Consider the following 16,200-nt stretch of genomic DNA (forward strand, 5'->3'; position numbering starts at 1 on the left):
GTCTCATTGGGTGTCTTTTTTCACAGACAAACAACACGTACGCCCGCAATTGAGCCATTGCAACGTCGCCGACCTAAACCGCGTTCTCCGCTCAAAAGTATTTGTGAGTGAAGACTTACAAGTAGGGGCGGCTCATTTGATACTAGGATACGACCCCCTATCCTCGGACTTCCAAGAGATAAAAAACGCGATTATCGCAGGGGACAGGCGACGCAGGAAAATAAACATAGCAAGGCCGCATTTTCTTGCAGACCACGACATTCCTGACGAACTCAACACCATCCTATACACGCGGCCCATCATGGCAATCCCTCTCTCGACGCACTCTCAGACGACCGTTGTCCCGGAAGAACAAGCGTCCTCGTCGCATTCGTTGGACGAGGAGATAGACCAGTTTCAGCTCGAGGACATCGAAAGACCCCGAGGAAACCCGTTTGTCGTCCTCTCGGACGAGGAGGACGAGCCCGCCGAGACCTTTGGGATAGAAGGCCTGATAGTCACCCGCCCAGATTCCAGCTCCGAAGAGGAAGAGATGGACAAACTAAAAGGGCTGATAAATAAGCGGGGCGAGAAAATCGCCAAAAAAGGAGCAAGGGGATCTCAAGTTCCTCCGTCTTTGCCACCACCCCCTCCTCCAGCCGACCCTACGCCTCCCGTCTAGGAACCGAAGAAGAAGAGGAAAGAGAAGGCCGAGAAGGCTAGTGGCGAAAAACAGAAGAAACTGAAACAACAGCCACAGCAAGCTCAGCAGCAGAAACTGGACAAAGGCAAGGGACGTGCTCGTTCAGTAGAAAGCGGGGAGATAAGGGACCTGGCCGAAGTGCGCCGAGCACCGGCTACCTAGTCTCCCGAGTTGAAACTGGACAGGGCACCAATCTCTTGCCAGTCCAACATTAAGGCGTTCCAACAAGGCCATGCCCTCCACCTGGCCGATGCGTTGGAACGTCCCCTTCTGCTGCCCAAGGATATGGAAGCCTTGGAAAAAATGAGCCAGCCTCAGCTGTTCCTTTCTTTGAAAAGGGACTTGGCCCTGGTAAGTTTTACTCCCTATCTCCATTTTGTTTTGCACGATGTTTCACTATTAGTGGATGTTTTTATGCGTCTGACTTTCCGATACTCTGTCACAGGCCGTCCAGGAAGTTTTTGCCACCGAGAAGTTCGTGGAGGATTCTCGGAAGAGGGTTGGAATGGAACAGGAGATTCGGATAAAGACTGAGAAGTCCCTAGGCCAGGCTATCGCAGAAAACGAGAAACTCACCTCTCAGCTAGCGAATCTAAAAAGAAAAAGAGACGGCGTCGAGGCCAGCCTGAGAACCATGAGGACCCAAGTGGAGGGGCAGCGCAAGCTTCTTCACCAAAAGGATGAAAAGCTCTCCAAAGCTCAGTAGGAATGCTCTGACTTGGAGAAGGAGCTTGCGAAGATGAAGGAGGAAGCTCGTACCTTCAAGGATTCGCTGGAGGCTGCGAAGAGGGCTGGTTACAAGGAAGGGGCAGCGGCGACAAACGATCAGCTGACAGAGGAGTTCGCGGCTTTGTGCCGAGAATACTGTCAGTAGGTATGGGGGGAAGCCTTAAACGTAGTAGGGATTCCTTCAACTTCCGAGCTGAGGAAGCCCGAGAACGTTTGGCTTCCCCTAGACATACAGGAGATAGAAGAGCCTCCTACTGTCGCTCCCGCCCCTGAGACAGCTCCTTCTGCACTCCCTCCTGTGATCCTTGAGCCCATTCCTGCTCCTACAGAACCTACAAGTTCCAATAAAGAGAAGGAACAGGGTGAAGGTGCCGAGAAGGCTTCAAATCAAAGCACTTAGCCCATTGTGCCCCCACCAGCCACGATAGACAAAGGAAAACAAGTCTTATCTTCCTTTGAAATGGAGCTTAAAAGCACTGAGGCAACCAGCACTTCCAAGCAAGACCCTCTTCCTAGAGTTTAGGGTCGAGCCTAGGGCCTTTTCTTTCTTGTAATCAAAACTTTCTTTGCATTGTAAATTAATGAAAGTCAGTTTTTTTTATTTCTATTGGACTTCTATTTATTTTATCCTCGTTTTTACTATAAGAGTTCTTATTAGCGCACAACGAAAGAATGAATGGAACAACTAACTCCACTTTCAGTAGTTGATCAATTATAACTTTAAACAACAGTATGCATACTTGCCTTGTACCTCGCAAATTACATCTTAGGAGTGTAGCAAGTATGGCGCAATAATGGACGCCTAACGAGCTAACTTGGAATTCAATTTGAGGCATAAAATGATCAAAAGTACTTCATCAAAATCTCCATATAAATACAACATGAACTTTTTTTATAAAATTTAAAAAAATTAAAGTGTTCAAGAACCTGACACAAACAAACTTGGTTTAGATAGTAAGTAGTACCCCACTTTGCAAACCAATGTGATACTTAGAATTTGTAACCTGAAACGTTAATTTTAGTAAAGTGCGGGGTTCGAGGACCCTACATTTCCAGCTTAGTACTATATCAATTTTCACAAGGTATGTGGTCCGAGGACCATGCAACACCAAGTTTCTGTTTGATACTTAGTACTATATCAATTTCCACAAGGTATGTGGTCCGAGGACCATGCAACACCAAGTTTCTGTTTGATACTTCATAGTAGTAACTTAAGATGTTAATTTCCCCAAAGTAGAAGGTCTGTGGACCCAACATAACTAAGGTTTCATTTAACAAATGAAAAGATATCAATTTCCACAAGGTATGTGGTCCGAGGACCATGCAACACCAAGTTTCTGTTTGATACTTAGTACTATATCAATTTCCACAAGGTATGTGGTCCGAGGACCATACATCACCAAGTTTTTGTTTAATACTCCATAGTAGTAACTTAAGATGTTAATTTCCCCAAAGTAGAAGGTCTGTGGACCCGACATAACTAAGGTTCTGTTTAACAAATGATAAGATATCAATTTTCACAAGGTATGTGGTCCGAGGACCATGCATCACCAAGTTTCTGTTTGATACTTCATAGTAGTAACTTAAGATGTTAATTTCCCCAAAGTAGAAGGTCTGTGGACCCGACATAACTAAGGTTCTGTTTAACAAATGATAAGATATCAATTTCCACAAGGTATGTGGTCCGAGGACCATGCATCACCAAGTTTCTGTTTGATACTTCATGATATATCAATTTTCACAAGGTATGTGGTCCAAGAACCATGCATCACCAAGTTTCTGTTTGATACTTCATAGTAGTTGTAATTTATAAGACCATATACATTCATAATTTAAACCACGAACGACAAAAGTACCTTTTATTAATAATAATACCTTCGAAGGTTGTTTACATTCCACGGGCGTTGTACAACTTTTTCATCTAGATCAACTAGTTGATATGACCCTATGCCTACTACAGAAATAATCTGATATGGTCTTTCCCAATTTGGTCCTAACTTTCCACAAGCTGGGTTTTTAGCAGTACCCACAACTTTTCTCAACACCAGATCCCCAGGCGCTAGTGGCCTTAGCTTCACATGGGCATCATACCCTCGTTTAAGCTTCTGCTGATAATAAGCCATTTGGACCATGGCTGCCTCTCGTCGTTCCTCAACTAAATCCAGGCTTTTCTCTAGGAGGCCGTTGTTGTTTTCTGAACTAAAAGAACTTGTCCTTAGCGTGGGGAAACCGGACTCTAAGGGTATCACCGCTTCAGCTCCGTAAGTCATAGAGAATGGCGTTTCTCCAGTGGATCTGCGCGGTGTAGTTCGATACGTCCATAAAACATGTGGTAGCTCTTCTACCCATCTGCCTTTCGCGTCATCCAGCATTTTCTTGAGTCCACTAACTATGACCTTGTTAACGGCCTCGGCCTGCCCATTTCCCCGAGGGTAAACTAGAGTAGAGTATCTATTTAATATACCTATGTCACTACAATACTTCCTAAAAGCTCTACTATCAAACTGAACGTCATTGTCCGAAAAGAGTGCGTGGGGTACCCCAAATCTAGTGATGATGTTCTTCCAAATAAACTTCTTGGAATCAACGTCCCTAATATTTACTAAGGGCTCAGCCTCCACCCATTTAGTGAAGTAGTCGGTTCCCACGAGCAGCCACATTTTGTTTCCTACAGCCCTCGAAAATGGTCCTACTATGTCCAATCCCCATTAAGCGAAAGGTCAAAGACTGGAGAGAGGATTAAGGACTCCTCCAGGCTGATGAATGTTAGGAGCGAACCTCTGGCATTGGTCACACTTTCTTGCATAGTCCTGAGCTTCTCTCTGCATATTGGGCCACCAATATCCCTGAGTCAGGGCCCTATGGGCTAGGGACCTTCCCCCAGTATGGCTTCTACGAATTCCCTCATGCAGTTCTTTCAAAAGTGTCTCCGTTGATTTGGGGTGTACGCATAACAAGTATGGTCCGGAGAAGGATCGTTTATACAGTTTCTGGTCCTCGGACAACCGGAAACGTGGTGCCTTTCGACGGATCTTGTCTGCTTCAAACTTGTTCTCGGGAAGAATGTCGTTTTTCAGAAAAGATATCACAGGGTCGATCCAACTAGGTCCAGGCCTTATTAAATGGATACGGGCTGCACTAACAGTGGTAAGAGTTGGCTCTAGCAAATCTTCGATAAGGATAATCCTAGGCAAGCACTGAGCCGAGGATGTCGCTAAGGTAGCCAAAGAGTCTGTATGGGTATTTCCACTTCTAGAAACGTGAGACAGGATAAAGGAATCAAATTTAGATTGTAAACGTTTGACCTGGGTTAAGTATTCTTGCATTCTTGGATCCCTGATCTCCATGGTCCCTGTCACCTGGCCGACCACTAACTGAGAATTTGAGAGCATATGAACTCCCTTTCCGCCCATCCTATACACCATGTTCATGCCGACCAAGACTGTTTCATACTCGGCCTCGTTATTAGTAGTCGAGAACGCCAACCTCAGAGATTTTTCGAAGACAATTCCCTTGGGGGATACCAGGACAAGTCTGATACCAGACCCTCTCTAGTTAGCTGCCCCATCAACGGACACTTTCCAAGTAGGAGGTCCTATGCCCTTGATCACGCCAACTGATTTTTCATTCATGTGTGATTCCTTCACAGTCTCTTCTAACAATGGTTCTGCGAACTCTGCCACCAAATCTGCAAGAACCTGGCCCTTCACCAAGGTGCGCGGCATGTATTTAATATCAAAATCTCCCAAAATAGTTTCCCATTTAGCCACCCTTCTAGAGTAGTCAGCACTGCGCAACACTGACTTGAGAGGCAGTTGGGTCAAAACTACAACGGTGTGGGACTGGAAATAGTGAGGAAGTTTCTGCATGGCATGAATTACGGCTAAAAGCGCTTTCTCCAAAAGTAGGTAACACACCTCGGCTTCATTCAAGGATTTACTGACGTAGTAGACCGGTCTTTGCACCCCACCGTCGTCCTTTATGAGGACCAGGCTGGTCGCATGGACAGCCACTGCTAGATACGCAAACAGGACCTCATCTACTTCAGGCCGAGACATAATGGGTGGCCGGGAAAGATATTCCTTAAGTTGTTAGAAGGCTACAACGCAATCATTGGACCATTGGAACCCCCTCCACTTATTCAACAGTTGGAAAAAAGGCCTGCATCTGTCAGCTGACCGAGAGATGAACCTGCTGAGAGTAGCGATCATTCCGGTCAATTTCTGAACTTCCTTTGGATTCCGAGGTGGCTATAAGCTTTGAATAGCTCTGACCTGTGCCGGATTCACCTCTATCCCTCTATGAGTAACCATATAACCTAGGAACTTTCCAGAACCTACACCAAAAGAATACTTCGAGGTGTTAAGACGCAACTTGTACTTTCTAAGTACCTGAAAAGTGTCTTCCAAATCTTTCATGTGCACAGGTATCGTCTTACTCTTAACTACCATGTCATCCACGTATATCTCAATGGTCTTTCCAAGTTGCAATTCAAACATTCTGGTCATCATCCTTTGGTAAGTAGCCCTAGCATTCTTCAATCCGAACGGCATCACTTTATAGTGATAGTTCCCTGTTGGAGTAATAAAGGCAGTTTTCTCCTGATCCTCTGCCGCCAATGGAATTTGGTGATAACCCTAGAAGGCATCCAAAAAACTCATCCGAGGATGTCCGACTGTGGCATCCACAAGCTGATCGATGCGCGCCATCGAGAACGAGTCCTTTGGGCAGGCTTTGTTTAAATCTGTGAAGTCCACACATACTCTCCACTTTCCATTTTTCTTTTTGACCACAACCGTGTGCACCAACCACTCCGGGTAGAAAACTTCCTTAATAACCCCAGCCCTCTTGAGCTTGAGCACCTCTTCTTTAATGGCTTCGGAGTGCTCCTTGGAGGAACGTCGAGGGGGATGCCTTCTAGGAAGAATAGCAGGATTGACATTCAAATGATGAAAAATGAAGCTTGGGTCTACCCCCGGAGCCTCATAGGGATCCCATGCAAAGACATCGATGTTATCCTTCAAAAACTCCAGCAACTCCATCTTTTCTTGACATGGTAAACGTACGCCAACTTGAAAGAACCTTTCAGGATCATCCGCTATCAAAAACTTCTCCAAGTCTTCGCATATGGCCTCCTCTACTGTCACCATGTTGGGCGCATCCAGAGTCGTTAATTGCTATAAGTCTTTCACAACCGAGGTCGAGGACTCTGTTTCGGCCTGATGCAGCACTGCAGCCGATATGCATTGCCGGGCCACCGATTGTCTGCCTAGAATCTCTTCAATGTACTCCCCCGAAGGGAACTTGACCTTAACATGCAAGGTGGAGGAGACAGCACCCAGAGCGTGCAGCCAGGGCCTGGCAAGGATGGCTGTGTATGGGGAATATGCATCGACCACAATAAAATCCACCTCAACCGTTTTCGAGCCAGATTGCACGGGTAACCGAATCTATCCCTTTGGTACAACGGTTTTACCTTCAAAGCTTATGAGTGGCGAGTCATAAGGAGTGAGATCTTCCAATTTCAACCTTAGCCCCTTAAATAAATCAGGATACATGATATCCGCGCCGCTGCCTTGATCAATCATCACCCTTTTTACATCATAATTCCCTATCATCAGAGTGACCACCAGGGCGTCCTCATGGGGTTGGATAGTCCCTACCTTATCCTCCTCTGAAAATCCCAAGACGGGAACATTCACCTACAACCTCTTCAGCTTGGAGCCCGCCTCATCGGCCTGAGAGTGCGAAACTGCCATCACCCTGGTGGGACATGAGCCGGTCCTGCCAGACGCAGCGAAGATAACGTTGATCGTTCCCAAGGGCGGCCGAGATGAATTATTCTTCTGATTATTCGAGCCGGACTGACTGCCCTGCCCGTTAGGTTGGTACAGGTGCTGCTTTAATTTTCCTTCACTGACAAGCTACTCCAAGTGGTTCCAGAGGGTCCGACAGTTCTCGGTAGTATGACCCACGTCTTGATGGTACTGACAAAAGAGATTCTGATTCCTCTTCGCGGGGTCTCCCACCATCTTACTAGGCCATCTGAAGTAGGGTTCCTTACGACCGGTTCTCGGGCAGACCACACCTTCCGACCTTGGCTTTACTTAGTGAAGGAAGTATTCCTCCTCGAACCACCTTCTCGGGTGATCTTGATCAGACTTTACCTCTTTACTTTCCAACACGAATTCTTAAGAAGATATTTTCTCGTCCTCGAATCACTTAATGTCCTCGGATTGGGCCTCTGGCCCAATAGATACATAGATATGTACTCCTGGGCCTATCACCCCCACACTAACAATAAAATTTTATAAAAAAAATTCAATTAAACAAATTCAAAAATAAACCAAACACCATCTAGGTTTTAATGGCTTAAACACTTTTAGTCTACAATTACAAATTAGTGCAATATAAGTGTCTAAGGGGGTGATTTGGATCCTAAGCCCAAAGGGTGATAGGATTAAGGCCTAAAGAGCCCAATGCAATGAATTTGTAGAGAGTGGGCTAAAAAATAAGCTTCAATGAATTAAATAAGTCTCACAATGGACTAAAGATGATAAAGAAAGCAAAGAAATTGAAGCTATGTGTAAAGAAAAATCCTTCCTCGGCAAAGTCCGAAGTGAACAGTTTTTGGATATATTTCTTTTGGACTTGATTACAATTTTAGTTCTTGTTGCTACAGTGTTTATAGATCAAATCTTCTAACCTCTGCTTTGCTAAGCCGAGGAAGCATTCCTCCTCTGAATACTCTCCCAAACCCTTATGGCCAAAACTTTCCATAATTCACTGATTTGTATTTATTCCCTAACGTCTCCTTGTCCTCGAACAACTAAATGTCCTTGGACAAGGCCCATGGCCCAATATATGTTCCTGGGTCTTCTTTCCCTACAAAGTATTTAGCCAAATTTCATATTGCAAACATATTCAATAATGAACTAAAGCATGTAAAAAGCAATATGAAAATGTGGGAAAAAAAAACCACATTTTTGAAGAGGAAAACCCAATCACCCAAGTGAAAATACCTTTTCGATAACACCACCATCGAAAAATTCACTATTATGAATAGTTGTAGTACATGAATGACTATAAACTCTCCAAGCCTATATCTCCTTGTGTACTTGAACCCTCCAAGTTCCAGCTAACAACCGACTACTCCAAGTATTTACTCCACCCAGCTTACCAAAGTTACCATTGTTGTGCCGCCAATGAAAAACCACCGAAGGATTTGGATTTGAGATAGCTATAATGGTTTCCAAACCATTTAACTTTCTAGCACTCATAAATTGCGTAAGAAGTGACAGTAGAAATCTCCTCTCAATGATATAAAAGATTGGATGGGAAATGGACAAAAGGCTACTATTTGTTTCTCATTAAGGGAGTGGGTAGCTCAACTCATTAATTTCTCACGTTTAAAAATACACATGGTTTGAGTCTTACTATATATATATATATATATATATATATTGTGGGTATAAAAGAATATTGAAATAAGAACATATCAATTTGCCAACAGATAAAGATACATTAAAATGAGAAACTAATTGTTTGTAAATCTGGCATGACATTAAGCTAACAAAAACATAGATTTTACAGCCTTCAAAATGAAAAATTTATAGGAGATTTGTTGGGTAGAATTTAAATTGGGATGGACATCAAAGTTTCATTTACTTGTCCAAAAATGAAGGTTTACAACACCATATGATTTTTTTTTACTTCATGGTTTTCAAACTGATCTCCTAAATTTCCTATTTATGATCGTCAAAGTTGTCATGAAATCGCTCAAGCCTAATTACGTTCAGGAACTTTTTGAAATCCCATAACTGTTCCTTTTACGATTCTTTCTCCAATAACATGATTTTTTATGTTCTTCAGTATATCCATCCCATTTTTTTCAATCTAAATGAGTGTCTTAGTTTCATTGACATAATGTTAGATTATATTGATAAAAAAAGTGAGTTTTATTTATTTATTAGGTCACTTTATGAGTTCTAAATTTTCATTTCGCCAATGGTAATAATTGGGTGACTGCTTCTTGCATGAGTGTTTCATGATCCACCTTAAAGCTAGCCAATGCAACATTGGCTAAATTTTCATGATCAACATTTTAATGAACAATTATTAGTTTCTTCCAATATCTCAACGGTAGTTCTTGTTGAACACTTATTTGTAAAACCAACAATTTGATATTTGTGTGTTTTTAAAAAAATTGGTCTCAATTGAATTAATTTCTTTGTAATAATATGATGGTGATCGTGCCAAAATCATGAAATATTAACTATGTTATTTGCATGTTAAATGTATTTCATGCAAAATGGGGCCACTATGAGGATTTTTCAATGCATAGAGTATTTTTAATATAAAATATAGATAAAAAACTTGAAATTCTAGATAGTGTCATTTCTATCAAATACTTCAATTTAATTTGAAATAGATTCAATTGAAACCTAGCTTAAACTCATAGTGTGCAATAGTAAGACCTAATCTCGGACAAGCACAACACATTTTGGAGTTTGCGATAATTTTTAGTGGGGATTTCTCTTATTTAAATATTAATTGTATAATATTTATGTTTTTATTTAAATCTATTTTTTAAATCTATTCAATTGAAATCTATTTTTATTTTTATTTAAATATTTGTATAATATCGTGGCCAACAATCAAAATGAATTACTTAAAAAAACAATAAAAAATAATTAGTAAAACTAAAAGATATTATAAAATAAAAATAAAAAAAAAACCAAAAGAATTAGTAAAAGATTACTTTCATAAAGGCAGCATGACTTCTTGCATATGGGAGTATAGGACCACCCTTAAAAAGCTAGCTAGTCTCTTTTCAAATGGTATTAAGGTCTATAAGTAAAAGGTGCTTCACTAGTTTTTTGGGAAGACTTATACCCAACAATTTCACGATAGCTTTTTGTATTATGCATGATTTAGTGCGTTTTAGTTATTCACAGAGTGAATGGAGCTGATAATACCTATAATATGCATAAATTTATTGACACTTGCATCAAAAAGGCTATTAAATTTAGCAAACTTTGTTAGTTGCTAAAAGTGCATCTCATTAAATATGCACTTATCATATCATATTAAACATTAATATCCCACTGCATGCCCTTTTTAAAAGGAGTTGTATGTCATAATTATATATACGTTGATTTGGCTAAAATGGAATAAATTTAAGTAATGAAATTAAGTAAAGTGGGTTTCAAGCATTACCACGCGTAATTACAAAGGAACATTAATTCCTATGGATTCAAATCATCCAAGTTTTTTTTTAATGATGGCTATTTGAACTAATTAAGCTCAAATCAACATTACTATATTGAAGATCATTCATCATTCAAGACTACAAAATTAAGTTTTAATCAATTAACAAAGCCCACTAAACCACTAAACGTAATACTCGTTACCTAATTGAAGCAATAAAAGAACAACATCAACTTTTCTCCCTATTGTGCTAAGCTAAACCCCCCATGACGCAATAAGCAAATAACATAGTTATTTTAAACTTGAGGCGAGCCATGAATTTAACACATTATTGGATAGGAGGAACCTCCTGGTTGACTAGCAAGTATTTGGATTTTCTTTATGCAGGTATAAATTTAATAAGGGATAAACTATGATGGGAATTTACCCATCTAAATAGATCTGTGTAGGATTATTAATTTGTACATCAAGACTACTGCTCAAATAAGTTTATAAATAATATATATAGGCCTTTTCTAAACTTTGTTCAAATTAGTGATTCAAATGACTTGATTAAGTCATTATATTTCACTTTGTTATTTTTTCTATAAGAAGCTTTGCAACTTGTTGAATATCTTAAATTGCTACAAAATTTAAGTAATATAGGTAAAGATGGATGGTGCTTTATCAAGACTGATAGGATGTCACCCCATCATACTTTAATAAAGATACACCTGAATATGATTAATCAATGTATAATCAAAACAAGAGTTTTGATAATAAGATTGAGATATTCGTCCAGTTTTTAACTAAATTTAGTATAGGCTTTTTAAAATCATATCTTTTGTTAGATTAATGATAGATTCAGGGGTAGCTTGATGCATTTGGCGGCTTGACAAGTAACTAGAATCTAATATCGATATTTATAGCTGGTGCATATGAAATACTTACCAGTTGAGCTAAGGCTCAACAGCACATAGCCATATACACCTTTGATCATACTTGTTTTAACTAATGATAACACACCCAACAAAAAAACAATAAAAAAAAGCCCCAAGCATGTAACCATGTTTCATCCACACCATGGACAATGATTTGAAAGGTCATTCACAACAGATGCAATGCAATAGGAATTTGACTAACAACAAACCACTTAGAAGAGCACATGTGAGATAAATGCACTACTACTTTCTATAACCAAAACAAAAAGCTTAAACAAGTATTTAGAAGAATAGTGGTAACCTTATTGTTATTCCTGGCCCTTGCTACGAGAGTGAAATTCTTTATAGTTGCAGTAAAACGCGATGGCACTAATAAGACCTACAAGCAGAGAGGCAACAAGAATTAAACGAACCATAACACCAAAGAAAATACATGCTTGTAAGACCATACATAACACCAGCAACGAGTGATAATACTTAGGGATTATCATAAAATTATGTAATCGCTTTGTCAGAGTTTAAAATTCTACTCACAATCCAAGCAAGAAACAAATTAAGAACATATATGTTGTGTTTAGATTCTTTTCCGTGTTCATAATCATAACATTAAAAAAGTTTAAAAAATTTCGCTTCAATTGATTAATGAATAACTGAAATCAACATAAACACACAATATAAATTCAAAAACAATTGCTCTTACCAAAATTATACCTTCTTCAAATCCTCAACAATGCTCTTACTCTCCAAATCCCAGATCTTAATGCTCTGCTCCGTGCTCTGCTCTTGCTCTCCTCAATAATGGCACCCAAGTCAACCGAGTACAGCTTCTTCCCCTCAGCCAAATCCCACAAAAGGATCACCTCATCTTTCCCACCACTGGCACAAAGCGACCCATCGGGCGAAACGATGGTGGGTTGGAGAGTGTTGGGGCAGATTTGGTGCACGAGACCCAGTCCTGGTGCGCCTCTTGGTCAGAGATCGTGCAGTCACGGGAGTGGAGGAGGGGTTTGGGCAGGTGAGTGAGAGACAGCAAGAAGGAGTCGATGGAGGAGGCGTTTCTGATTTAGGGTTTTCTTGCGAATAGGTTTAGTTTGATTTAGGGGATTTTTTTTTTTTTTTATTTATACTAAAGGTTGAAGCCGCGTTTGATTAAACGCAGCTCCAGACATGTTGAAGCTGCGTTTGATTAAACGCAGCTTCAACATGTCCGGAGCCGCGTTTAATCAAACGCGGCTTCAACCTTTTAGGAGCTGCGTTTAATGAAACGCATTTTCGTCGGCCGGAGCCGCGTTTTTTAAACGCGGCTCCAGAATTCAATTAAAAAATAAATAAAGAAATCTCTCATAGCCGCGTTTCGAAAACGCGGCTGAAATTATACCCGCCAAACGCAACGCACTAACCAACGCGGCTTCAGTGCGGGTCTATAGCCGCGTTTTGTAAACGCGGCTATAGGTGATTCCTGGAGCTGCGTTTTTGTAAAACGCAGTTCAAAACCCCTGTCTGTAGCTGCGTTTTACAAAAACGCGGCTAAAAAACGCGGCCCAAAAGCGCGTTTTTTGTAGTGTTACTACTAACATCTCTAATTTACTTAATATTTCTTGCAAGTTTGTGACATATTCTATCTTAAATAGGATTTTATCATTTTTTATTTTGGATAATTATAAGCAAATGTAATATTTATTTTTAGTTTATATTTTTTAAGTGACACACGCATTTGAAAATTTGTCTTGCCTTTTTGAATAACTATTTTCATTTATATATAAAATGTATTTTAAAAAATTTTAATTCCAAAAATAAATTTGAATAATAAGTATTAGAATAAATATAATGTATAAGATGGTCATTGTCTCTCTTGGTACTATTAATTCTAATTTTAATTTTGATAGAGTAAAAACAGAAATTGTAAAAATTTTAAGACATTTAAAATTGTTAACTTTTTTATAACTTTTGAAATTGTTAACTTATTGTCAGAAGCTCAAATCTAATATCTATTTTTTAATTTGAATTTTAGAGTTACAAAATAATGTTAAAACATATCAATTTAAGCTAATCAGACGATTCAATTAGGTCCTATGAACGTGCCCAAAAAGTAGCTCCTACATAGTTCTCAATAGTCCTAGAAAGTTCCAAAGAACCCAAAAATCTCAAAACAAAAAACAGGGCCTAGGCTACACTAGAATCCTCTTATTCATCTTTATAAATACCCAACCCATCAAATTCCTCAACCATCGAAAAAAATTCAGCAAAAATCTGAGTCTCTACAGTTATTCACAACAACATCAAAGTTCAAAAATGTCGATGATTCCAAGCTTCTTCAGTGGCCAACGCAGCAATATCTTCGACCCATTCTCTCTAAACGTATGGGGCCCATTCAAGGATTTCCCAACCCAATTTTCCAAAGAGAATTCTGCTTTTGTCAACACTAGTATTGATTGGAAAGAGACCCCAGAAGCTCACGTGTTGAAGGCTGATCTTCCTGGGCTCAACAAGGAGGAAGTGAAAGTCGAGGTCGAAGATGACAGAGTGGTTCGGATTAGTGGAGAGAGGAAGACAAGAATGACACATGGCATCGTGTCGAGCGGAGCAGTGGCAAGTTTGTGAGGAGTTTCAGGTTGCCGGAGAATGTGAAGATGGATCAGATCAAGGCTGCGATGGAGAATGGGGTTCTCACTGTTACTGTTCCCAAAGTGGAGGAGAAGAAACCTGATGTCAAGGCCGTTGAAATCTCTGGTTGATTTTGTTTGTGGGTCATGTTCTATGAGTTTCATGGAATGGAAAAGTGTGTCTGTGTGTATGTGCTTTGAGAAACATGATTATCTCAGCTGTGTGTGCGAAGTGTTTGCTTAAAATATTAAATATCTATGCAAATAATACTTTTTGGCTAATTTTATTGATGTTCAAGTATTTTTGGTCCTTATGTCCTTCTTTTGTGAAATCCTCTTGAATGGATTTTTAAGACTACATTTTTGGGCACTTAACATGCATTTTCAACAGGAGGATTAAAGGTTGAATAAAATTAAAAGTTTGAGGACTGCATTGAATGATTTGAAATTTAAGCTTTCTAAAAAAAATTTGAAATTTAAGCACTGAATTGAGTTTTATTTAAATTTAGATGGTACATTTGGTAATTTAGACCACAAAATTATCAACAGTTGGTTGCATTTTGGGTTCATATATTTTTTGTTGAGCTTCCGAGCCTCAAGTGTTATGGGCCTTATGGCTGAAAAATCCTACTACCAAGTTGGAAGCTCACAAATATGCACGTACTCGGTACTTCACAAAAAATATGTCATTTTAACCTAGAAAGAAGAAAGTCTACAAAATATAACATTTATACCCACCAAAAAACATAGAAAGTAGACAGAAAGGTTTTATTGAGTAGAGGAACGAAAGAGTGGAAGTGAGTGAGCTTCAGAAGAGGTTCTGAGTGAAAGTTTGAGAGTACTCAAAATTTGTGGGCTATTTTTAAGGCTCAAGAGGAATATACTTGAATGACCGTGGGGATACGATTTTGTGGTGGAAACCATCCAAAAAGAATTGGGCTGGAAGGTAAAAAAATTTATTATTCTTAGAGCATTCACATCAGCTCTTCTATAAAAAATGTCATTTTAACACACTAAAAACCTACATTATTATTTTACCATATCATTTTATAATACACCATTCATCACATATTCTATTCTTTCATTATAGACATTAAAATAATATATACAACACATTAAATAATATATTTATTCAAAACCCAGCCAATATACAAATACATAGCCTAGTGGCAGTCGCCAACACCCAAGAACCAAAAACCACCGCTACAATCACTGCCACAAGCTACAACCACAATCACCGGATCCTCCAACAAATTCTAAATCCAAAACCTCAACAAAATTTGTAAAAACAAAAAAAAAAAAAAAAACTCAAAATCTTCAACAAAACCCCAATCCAACAAATCAATCAATGACCACTGCCACAACAACAACCACCGTCACAAACTACAACCACAATCACCGGATCCTCCAACAAATTCCAAATCCAAAAACCTCAACAAAATAAAAATTTAAAAAAAAAAACTCAAAATCTTCAACAAAACCCCAACCTAACAGATCAATTAATGACCAAACTCAATCAACCATCAGCGACGAGATTGGCAAGCAAAGATTGGCAAGCTCTGCTTCAAATCGGCGAGCTAAGCTTCAGATCCTCAACGACCCCATCGCCGGAGTCCCTCCAGGGCATCTGCAAATATCGAATCGAATCGAAATCAGATCGACCAAGGCTATGGACGAGAGAGAGAGAGAGAGAGAGAGAGTGACAAGAAAAAAAATAAAAGAGAAAGAAAGAGGCGCATAGAAAGTGAACGGAAAAAAAAAATAAAATAAAATAAAAAGGAGAACCTGAAGCCATGTGGTGAAGATGCTGGAAAAGAAAGAAGAAGAAAAAGGGAAGAGGGAATGATAGGAGATAAGGAACAAGCAGAGGAAGAGAGAAGAAAAAAAGTAAGAGAGAGAAGAAAGAAAAGTAATAAAAGAAAAGAGAGGAAATGAATAAAAAATATTTTTTTTAGCACATATGTCTGTACTGTTCCTAAGATGGAATGATACAATTCACGTGTGTCAAAATTTATAGGATTTAGAACACCTCATGAGAAAGATTTTTTGGTGTTTG

General features: G+C 39.5%; 1 pseudogene; it reads left to right on the forward strand.

The window, feature by feature from the left end:
• The first annotated feature begins 13,743 nt into the window (after positions 1-13,743).
• LOC142605380 (17.5 kDa class I heat shock protein-like) lies at positions 13,744-14,276 on the forward strand (annotated as a pseudogene).
• Positions 14,277-16,200: the final 1,924 nt, after the last annotated feature.

Source organism: Castanea sativa, chromosome 7, assembly GCF_040712315.1.
Source record: "Castanea sativa cultivar Marrone di Chiusa Pesio chromosome 7, ASM4071231v1".
NCBI classification, from domain to species: domain Eukaryota; kingdom Viridiplantae; phylum Streptophyta; class Magnoliopsida; order Fagales; family Fagaceae; genus Castanea; species Castanea sativa.